This window comes from Chinchilla lanigera, unplaced genomic scaffold (genome assembly GCF_000276665.1).
Source record: "Chinchilla lanigera isolate Chin_1 unplaced genomic scaffold, ChiLan1.0 scaffold00028, whole genome shotgun sequence".
In the NCBI taxonomy this organism is placed as follows: domain Eukaryota; kingdom Metazoa; phylum Chordata; class Mammalia; order Rodentia; family Chinchillidae; genus Chinchilla; species Chinchilla lanigera.
The window spans coordinates 5,613,594-5,624,135 of record NW_004955429.1 but is presented as its reverse complement, the minus strand read 5'-3'; positions in this window follow the sequence as shown (position 1 = coordinate 5,624,135).

The following is a 10,542-nucleotide window of genomic DNA, read 5'->3' as shown; positions in this document are numbered from 1 at the left end:
AGTAAGGAAGAGAAGGGAGAAACATAGCGAGGCCACAGACAAGAAAAGCCCCAGGCTTTGTGCCGGTGCAGAAAGGAAAGCCCCAGGCTGCTTTTCTCCTGCCATCACAGCTGTCTTCCTCCTGGAAAGGAAACCTGACCCGACCTCCTGGGCTGGCACCTGCATTTCCTTTCCAGCCCACAGGCTACTTTCCTGGCGGAGCCCTTGCTCTTCCACGGATCTCCTGAGCCAAGGCGGGGAGGAGGAGCCGCTTAGGCTTTCAGTGGAGGAAGCTGGAGAGGCAACTTAGCTCCTCAAGAGAAAAGTCCTAATTCTTAGGATCTATTTTACCTTCTTGGTTATGAAATGAACAGATGGCTACAGCCAGGCATGCAGGAGACTAGAGCTTCTGCGCCTTCTCTGGTCGGCCACCTGGGCAGCCACATGTTTGAGAGACGGAAGCACTCCAGATCTCACTGTCCTAGAGTTTTTATGGAAAAATCTTTCTTCCCCTCCTTCTTCCTTCCCTCCCTCCTTTCTCTTTCTTTCTTTCTTTCTTTCTTTCTTTCTTTCTTTCTTTCTTTCTTTCTTTCTTTCTTCTTTCTTTCTTTCTTTCTTTCTTTCTTTCTTTCTTTCTTTCTTTCTTTCTTTCCTTCTTCCTATCTTTCTTTCTCTCACTCTCTCTTGCTCTCACACTCTGTCTCTCTCTCCTCTCTCTCTTTGGTGACATTGGGGATTGAACCCAGGACTTCCACACTGAGCCGTATTCTCAGCTCCCCCTTTCTAAAACAGATTTTATTTTGATTTAGAATCTTGCTAAATTGCTCAGGCTGGTCTCAAACTGGTGATCTTCTTGCCTCAGCCTCCCAGAGTGCTGGAAGTAAGCAACCTCCTCCCCCTTTCCTGGAGGTTGGTGTGTGAACACTGAGGTTCTGATGCTCTCATGCTCTTTCTGCTGACGGACCCCATCCTAAGCACATGTAGGAGCCTCATCCTAAGTCACCACTTTTGCGTCCCTATTCTTTTTTGTTTGTTTGTTTTTTGTTTTTTTTTGAGACAGGGTCTCACTGTGCAGTTCAGGCTGGCCGTGAGCTCATTTTGTAGCCCAGGCTGGTCTTGAACTCACAACGATCCTCCTGCCTCAGCCTCCCAAGTGCTGGGATTACAGGCGTGCACCACCACACCCGGCTAGTACCCTTATTCTAAATGAGTTGAAATGGACACTGTTCTCACCAGGAAATTCTGAGAATTTCAGCAACTTTGTACAAGGGCAAACATGACGGCACAAGATGCTTCTGTCACTTTTGTCACTCAGAAAATTACCAGGGACTTAGGAGCTCTGTGCTGGGAACTGGGGCAAAGACTGACCGTGCTTTAAATTGTAGCACCATTGATTTACTTTGTTCTGTGCTTTGCCTGGCGCCTGCTTTGATCCCATTTATACTGCTGGCGGATCTTGTCTCCCGGACGAGGGCCTTCAAATATAAGATGCTAATTATCACCCAAACAAAATCATAAATCTACTGTGTCCTTTCCGGTGCTTAAAAACATTAATCATATGGCGATCACGTATGGAGTCAAAGTGAAATGGGGCAAAAGTTCTGAGAGAAAGAAGCGCGTGTGTTTACCGAAGTCTCAGCACGCATTTCTTCCTTTCTCCCTCTTGAAGCACGTTATTTTTTTTTTATTATTTTTTATTTTTTTTCCGGTACCGGGAATTGAACTCACGACCTCATGTTTGCCAGGCAGGCACTGTGTCACTGAGCTAAATCCCTAGCCCCGTCTTGAAGCACTTTAAGGAGAGCAGGGTGTTTAGCTGAGGTCCCTCGGTGACACACAGCCACTTGCAGATTGACTCTTCCCGGGCAGGAGAGACACACGGAGTCCAAGACCCAGAGCCCTGGCAACATGGGCGGATACTATATTGGACTGTGACGAGTACAGTTTGGAAAGAGGAAGTGCCAGCGACTCACCTTCCCTTTCCTTTCTCCTTCCTCATCCAAGGGGGTGATCCCCTTACACCGCTGGCACAGGTAATAATAGACCGCTAATAATAGACCGTGGGCCCGCGTCCTCCTTCTCACTGACTATCACACGGAGTCCTCAGCTGTTTCCATGACCAGCTCACTGGAGACTTCCAAGAATGTGCAGGGTAATCAGTGATTTTAAATTTAGCGACCATGACGCGAAAGATGTTCTGCCGATCTCTACTGACCTGCCCGTAGGATGCTTAGTGTGATGGTGAAGGAAATTTAGGAAAAAAGCACTGGTATGAATCCCCGTGCAATGACACATGCAGGTACACACCAGTGTGGCTTAAATATATTCATATGAAGTGTACGTTATGGCTGGCTGGTGTATCTCCGGGGTAGAGCACACGCATAGCATATTCCAGGTCCTGGGTTCCATCCCCAGCACCAAAAATCCCTCCAAGTTTATACCTCTTATTACTATCAGTGATCAGTGTGGTGACACAACTGAGTTAAACGTAGGTGTAAGTGAAAATTTATTCAGTGGGCTCTGGGGACTGTGTTTATTTTCTTGATCTGAGGCTAGTTACCCAAGCACAGTATGAAAATTCTTTGAGCAAAGACCTACAACTGTGCCTGTTTTTGTGCTATATTATACTTCCAAAAAATAGTTTTAAGCATTTAGTATTTAATCTTGGATTTTTCATTTAGTGTGTGTATTATGCATTGAGCTTAGTGTCTTGCTCAAGCTAAGCAGGCACTATATCGCGTGCTCTTGATCTTGTTTTTTTGATGAGAAAATAGAGTAATTATGATAGTATACCATATACACATGACAATATATATTTGAAATATCTGGTAGATCAAATGGTCTCTGAAAACTTTATAAAGTAAAGCCCAGTAAACCTAAACCTTTCCTTCTTTTTTTTTTTGGCTTTTTGAGACAGGGTCTCACTCTGCAGTTCAGGCTGGCCTTATGCTTACTGTGTAGCCTAGGCTGGTCTTGAATTCACAACAATCCTCCTGCCTCAGCCTCCCCAGTGCTGGGATTACAGGCATGTTGCCACTATACCCAGACCTCCCCAGTGTCTTAGACTGCTCCCCTTAGCATTTTTAAAAAATAGACTGTAGCCAAGCATGGTGCCTCATGCCTGTAATCCCAGCACTGGGGAGGCTGAGGCAGGAGGATAGTTGTGAGTTTGAGGCCAGCCTGGGCTACCAAGTGAGCTCAAGGCCAGCCTGAACTGCGTGGTGAGACCCTGTTTCAAAAAGGAAAAAAATAAATGAATAAAAAATAGACTTTATTTCCCTGAGCAGTTTTAACTTTACAGAAAAGTTAAACAAAAAATATACATTTCCCATAAACTATGTAGCCCCTTTTTATTACTATCTTTCATTGGTGTGGTACTAAAGTCCAGTATTTACATTAGGGTACAGTCTGTACAGTACATTCAATGGGTTTTGCTTTTTTTTTTTTTGTCTTTTTTGAGACAAGGTCTCACTCTGCAGTTCAGGCTGATCTTGAGCTCACTTTGTAGCCCAGGCTGGTCTCGAACTCACAACGATCCTCCTGCCTCAGCCTTCCAAGTGCTGGGATTACAGGCGTGCGCCACCACGCCTGGCGTCATTCAATGGGTTCTGATAAATGTAAAATGACAGATGTCCACCATTATAATATCATACAGAATAGTTTCACCGCCCTAAAAATCCAGGATTTGCCAGTGTTTCCTTCCCTGCCTGCTTTCCCCAAACTCCTGGCAACCACTGATCTTTTTAATATCTGTATGTATAATTTCACCTCAGATACTTTTTTTTTTTTTAACCTTTTTGAGACAGGGTCTCACTGTGCAGTTCAGGCTGGCTTTGAACTCATTTTGCAGCCCAGGCTGGTCTCAAACTGGCAGTGATCCTCTTGCCTCAGCCTCCTGAGTGCTGGGATTACATAACTCAGAGAATTTGAATCCTACAGTATTAAAGCATTTATTGTGAGAGAAAAATAAACCTCTGTGTTTTTAAACTCTCTTTGCCCTAATCAAGTTAGTATGTACAAGAACAAATTTAGAAGAATTTTATTACATTAATAGGGACTTTACTTCCGGATGGGGTTGTGAAAGAGTATCACTTAGGCTATTTATTTCTAATGTGAACTTCTCACTTTCTGGGTAGATAAATACATACATGTATATTTTTAAAGCTGATTTAAAAATCATAGGGATCAGCAGTAATCATGAGATTAATATAGGTTATACAGTGCCATGGCAACCAGCACACAACTGTAGACAAATGTGTACCTGCAACTCCACCTATGTGCATAGGTGAGTTTGGACAGGAAATCAAAACCAAGGTGCGGATACTTTTAGAGAAACTGCATAGTAATGTTAAGGTATTGTATGGGGTTAGGGATATGGCTCAGTAGTAAAGCCCTTTCCTAGTGTATGTGAGGTTGTGGGTACAGGCAGTGGAAATAAGTTAGATCACTGGACACTGTACTTTCCAACAGGCTACTGGGATAGCACCATTTTCCTGTTGTGTTGGTTTGGGGCATATTTTTGCAAGGGGAAAAATATAATTCAGGACACATATTTTATATGATTATTTTTGTTTTGTTTTGTTTTTCCAGTACCGGGAATCGAACTCACGACCTTGCACTTGCCAGGCAGGTGCTGTGCCGCTGAGCTAAATCCCCAGCCCCTTATGTATTGTATTAAATTTGCTTGGAAGGGAAAAATGCCTTTTAAGGTTATCTTAAAATTTTGCTGATATTTATTGCTTTTGATATTATTTGATATTATTGTTTCTGTGATTATGCTTTTGATGGGCCAAGCACAATAAAAACAAGTCTTAAGTGTATTGTCTCGTGCCATTAGCATAACACACGAGATAGTTACTGATATTTAATTCATGGCAATCCTTGTGGTTACTATGGTAAGATCCATTTCAGAAGTGAAAAACTTTCCCAAGGACACATAGCTATAAGTGGGCAGAGCTAGGGTTTGAACCCAGGTTTAATTCCAAACATGAACTTTTAACAACACTGCTCTGTCAGTGAGGAGGTGCAAGGGACCGTCTCTCCAGAACATGAGCTCTTGAAGGGCAGGTCCCAATCACAGAAGCAGGAACCTGCCTGATCGTTCAGGATCGCTAGACCAACTTCACTGTCCAGGGGGCGAAACTGAGTCCATAGCTCTTGATCACGTACTCTGTAGCAGGGCTGGGCCCCCGGAGGACTTCAGGTCTTCAGATCCACAGGGCAGTTACTTCTCCAGGGGCCTCTGTATTTACGTGGTGGCACTGGCTATTCATCCTGCGAACCACAGGAGGTCTGAAAGATTCATGTTCTGGGGAAAGAAATAAAGCTTTTCTTCATAGTCAGTTTTTGATATCCCAATTCTTCTCTCATTTAAGTTCAACGTTGTGGGTCTCTGAGTAAGAATCCCACGTCTCAATTTGTTACTGAAATATACCCAGCATTTTCAGCATCATAGAAAAATTTCTAAATGTATAATTTTGACATAAAATGCTTGAGGAAGAGCAAGTGGTTACCATGGCACTAGAAACAGCATCTGCAGCACACAAACATCTTCCTAATATAGTTTTTTTTAAATAAAAATAGAAAGCCAAGAGAGCAGTGAATGTAGGGAGGGTGAAAATATTTTAAAAATAAGACACGTTCCATTATATTTATGACTGTTTTCGAAGCCATTATTTTAACTCCTGCCAGTGTCATAGCTGTCATCATCTATACTCACAACTGGCATTTGTTCTGTTTATTTGGAGCGTCTGAGACTGTTAGCTCTAAATAGATGATGGTTAGAACTATTTTTTGGCTGAATGCTCGGTTGCTGAGCATGCATATGTTGTCAGGGTCAATGGTTAGGTGAATATGGACTTAAAATCACCAAGTCCATATCCCTCAATACCAGCACACACACACACACACACACACACACACACACACCCTCTCTTTCTACATGGGATGACAAATGCCCAATCAGATCACTCACTAGTAGCTCTTTAGCTTCCAATCTCCAGATTCCTTTGGATAAAATTCTAGGAAAGGTATTAACAATCCCTGAATATCTACAGTGAATATGGATTTCTTTTTTGCTCCTTGTTTTTGTGGTCTTTTGTTGACTTCCCCAGAGAAAAGAAAAAAAAAGAAAGAGCAGCTGCTGACCCCCAGAACCTGTCCTGGAATTTACAGCAAGGCATAAATGTTATTTTGCTCCTAGACTTAAACAATCTCACTGAATATCAAACTCCGGCAAAGTTACTCTGAGACTATGACAAAATGAGATGAAGCCGCCAGGCGGGGTGGCACATGCCTTTAATCCCAGCACTCAGGAGGGTGAAGCAGGAAGATCTTTGTGAGTTCAAAGCCAGCCTGGGCTACAAAGTGAGCTCAAAGCCAGCCTGAACTGTATAGCGAGACCTTGTCTCAAAAACAAACAAACAAAAAAATGAGATGAAGCTAGGCAGCTTTAGAAGTCTGTTCTAGCACGGATAGAAGCAAGGACATTGTGATACCAACTTTTCCGTTCTCACCAAGAGAGTGTAGACTCATCATCACTTTCTTTTTCTTTCCTTCTTCCTTTCTTTCTTTCTTTCTTTCTTTCTTTTTTTTTTTTTTTCGTCTTTTTTAGGCAGGGTCTCGCTACGTAGTTCAGGCTGGCCTTGAGCTCATTTTGTAGCCCAGGCTGGCCTTGAACGCCAATGATTCTCCTGCCTCAGCCCCCCAAGTCTGGGATTACAGGCACGAGCCACCATGCCTGGCCCAGTGCTCCTGTCACTTTCTTATCACTTTTAGTTTATAGAAGGCCTGCCTCACCCCATTCCCTCCCAAATCACCCAGCCAGCTTCCTCCAACACCCTCTTGCCAGGACACTCCCTGATTCTACACCGTGTGTGTTCTCTTGCACACAGTGATCAATAACCAATTTAGGTAAGAGATCTTTGGATGGAGGGAACTGATCCCTTTACCAAAGGTGCTAAATTGTTTCAATTATTTTACCTGTTTACTTTTCCTCCCATTATCTCCATAGAAGTTAAACCCAAAGGGCAGAGATCGTGTCTATCTTTCCTATTTAAATACCTAGTCTTAGCCAGGTGGGGTGGGGCATGCCTGTAATCCTAGCACTCAGGAGGCTGAGGTAGGAGGATCATTGTGAGTTCAAGGCCAACCTGGGCTACAAAATGAGTTCAAGGCCAACCGGAATTACACAGTGAAACTCTGTCTCAAAAAAATATAATCATAATCATAATTAAGTACCTAGGCTTTATTGGGAATAGGTTAGATGTTTGATATTTACTGAATAAATGAACGAATTCACAGGGGAAAAGTACATATGCTCTGGTTTTTCCCCAACTCTTGTATATCTGGGAAGAAGATATTTAGGTGGTAATTTAACTATGTGTCTCATGAGTAGTAATATACACTGGAAAATGTATACAAGAGCCCTGTGCAAACTGTACTTAATCTTATTATAACATTACTCTTAGGAGTAATGACAGTGTTTGACTCCTACATTTGGATTTGAACTACTCCCTCAGACTACTATGCAGATACTTGCTTATTTTCATCTCTTCTATTATTTTTAAAATAAGTTCTCTTAATATGTAACCATAAAAGCAATATTTATGTACTTCAGTTTTTGGAAAACTTGTAAAATAGAGACTAACATAAAGCAGAAAATAAACCTACATCCTATTCCCAAAGCGGACTCCTTTCCCCCAAATTCAAGCATATGCCACCTCCTGGTTTGGAGGTTCAGGCTCATTTTTCAGTATGGAGGGACCTAAAGAGAAATACAAACTACATTCAACGGTTGCAAAAGGAATTTTGAAGGTCTTTGGTACCAGGACCCCCAAGTGCCTGAGTCCTACCTTGCCCATAAGCAAGTCATCTTTCTCTAACTCTTGAGACGCCTCCACCTACCTGGATTAATTAATGGCCAAAAGAAAGAAGACTTCACGACATTTGTTGTCCCAAGCTCTAGGGGACCTAGGTAAAACTGGATTCAAGTTTGCAGTGATGGCCGGGCATGGTGGTGCACACCTGTAATCCCAGCACTTGGGAGGTTGAAGCAGGAGGATTGTTGTAAGTTTGACGCTAGCCTGGGCTACAAAGTGAGCTCAAGTTCAGCCTGAACTACAGAGCGAAACCCTGTCTCAAAAGAAAAAAAAAAGTTTGCAGTGATGGTAGAAAAATGGGATGAATCCGAAAGGTGTGGTGTATTATATCCTTGATAGAAAAATGATATTTTTTTTCTGATACACCAAGATTTTGACTCCCTATTATCACCAAAAACCCCTTTGTCCACACTTTGTGGAAACGCTTTGGTTGTCTCATTCTATTGATAAAAATAATTACCAGAACTATAATAATATAAAAATTATACACAGCAGTGCTGTGGTTTCAATGCTAATAAGCAAAAATGTTGATACTTGCAAGTGAGAATGAAAATTATATACAGACACTTAAACAATGTTTACTGCTATTATTACTCCCTAGAACTGAAGTCACTGTATTTATGTATGATGTTAATTATATGTGAGACCGATACAATTTGGATTGTTACAACTCTACTATGTCGTAACACTCTGGTAGCCATCTGGTCTACCTAATGAATCCCAGGAATTTCTATGATGTCACTAGTAGCCAATCAGAGCTTCTGTTGACACACAGTCACTCCACTGAATAACTGTTTACTTCCCACCACGAGGCTGTCATGTTCTGAGCACTGCCCTGAGAAAAATCAATGAATAGTCCCTTTCTGAAGAGCCCATAGTAAATTACCATGGTGATGAGCACACTGTTAATAGTACAATAAAAGCAAAGAAATTGGTATTTAATTAATTTGAGTAAACTTACTTATTTCTTAAAATATTAAAAGAGCTCTATATCCCCTTTACTATCTTCCTGGAGTCCCAGTGGGAACCACTGGATATGTCACAAAGTTCAACAGGGCACAGAGTATGACGCCAAAATCCAGTAAGTCAGAATCTCTAGTTTCAGATTTATCTTGGCTTGCCTGAGTGGTTTTTGTTTGTTTATGTGTTAAGGATTGAACCTAGGGCCTTAGCTACAGCCCCATCCTTTTAATTTAATCTTTTTTTTTTTTTGGTCTTTTTGAGACAGGGTCTCGCTATGCAGTTCAGGCTGGCCTCGAGCTCACTTTGTAGCCCAGGCTGGCTTTGAACTCGCAACAATCTGCCTGCCTCAGCCTCCTGAGTGCTGGAATTACAGGCGTGCGCCACCATGCCGGGCCCGGCCTTTTTTTGTATTCTTAATTTTGAGACAGGCCCTTGATAAGTTGTTAAATTGGCCAACAGGAACTTGTACTTGCTGTCCTCCTTCCTTGGCCTCCTGAAGTGCACCATCATACCCAGATTTTTATTCTTTTTTTTTTTTTTTTTTTTTTTTCTTTTTTTTCCGGTACAGGAACTCAAACTCAAGACCTTGAGCTTGCCAGGCAGGTGCTGTGCCATTGAGCTAAATCCCCAGCCCCCTTTTATTCATTTATTGTGGTGTTGGTGATTGAACCCAGGGCTTTGCACGTGAGAGGCATCCTTTCAATTAAAAAGAATTTCTTTAAATATAAGGGTCACCAGATCTTGATTTATTACTGAGTAAATAGAGATCTAACTGAGAATTCCTTTCTCATTAGAGGGTTTTTCAGTAATGGTTTTAATGTGGTTAAAAGCTTGCTTCATGAGTCTAATACTTTTTTTTCCAAGTACCAAATAATGCCTGATAGGATGCCAAGCACATTCTGCCTTTGTCTTCATTAGCACACTCACAGGAAATCCATGAAACTAATCAATACCTGCTAGCAGTTGCCAGGCTACAAGGTCCAGTATGTCAAAGGCTGGTGTGAAGGGACCCCTGTCTTAGCAACACTGACTGACTCATCACTTATCTGAGTCACTTGTAACCGCCCAAACTCTCCACAAAGTTAATCCCCTTCTGAGAAAATGCCCGAGTAAATGACACAGTGTGATATTTTTATGTCTCTGACCTCACCGGGAGAGACACAGAGAGATAGAAAATCTTTTCCTGCAAAAAAGAAAAAGGAAAAGAAAAAAGCACAGGCAAAAACAGAAAGGGAAGTTGCTATTTTACACCAACTATTTTGAGAGTTTTCGTTTTCCCGCTCCTCGTGCTCTTTTGTTTTGTAAGCTTAGCTGTGCCCCATCGTGAGCGCCTGAAACGGGAAGGAGAGATGGTGTTCAGATTAAAAAACAGAGGAAGCAACAAAAATGTTTCAGCAGAAGCTATTTCAGTGAGTGATAGCTTCTCGCCCGCCTGAAAGAGATACACAGATGATGGCAGGAACGTTGCAGCTCCAGCAGATGAGTACAAAGTAGCTTGGAAGCCTTAAGGACTGATTATGGGAATCGCCTGACCACGTGGAGATTCCTCCAGATCTCTCTGGAGACTCCTTCACTCTGACGGTAAATTTTTTTGTTTTTGGTCTTTTTTGAGACAGGGTCTCACTATGCAGTTCAGCCTGATCTTGAACTCATAACAAGCTATCCTCCTGTCTCAGCCTCCCAAAGGCTGGGGTTACTGGCATGCCCCACCATGCCCAGA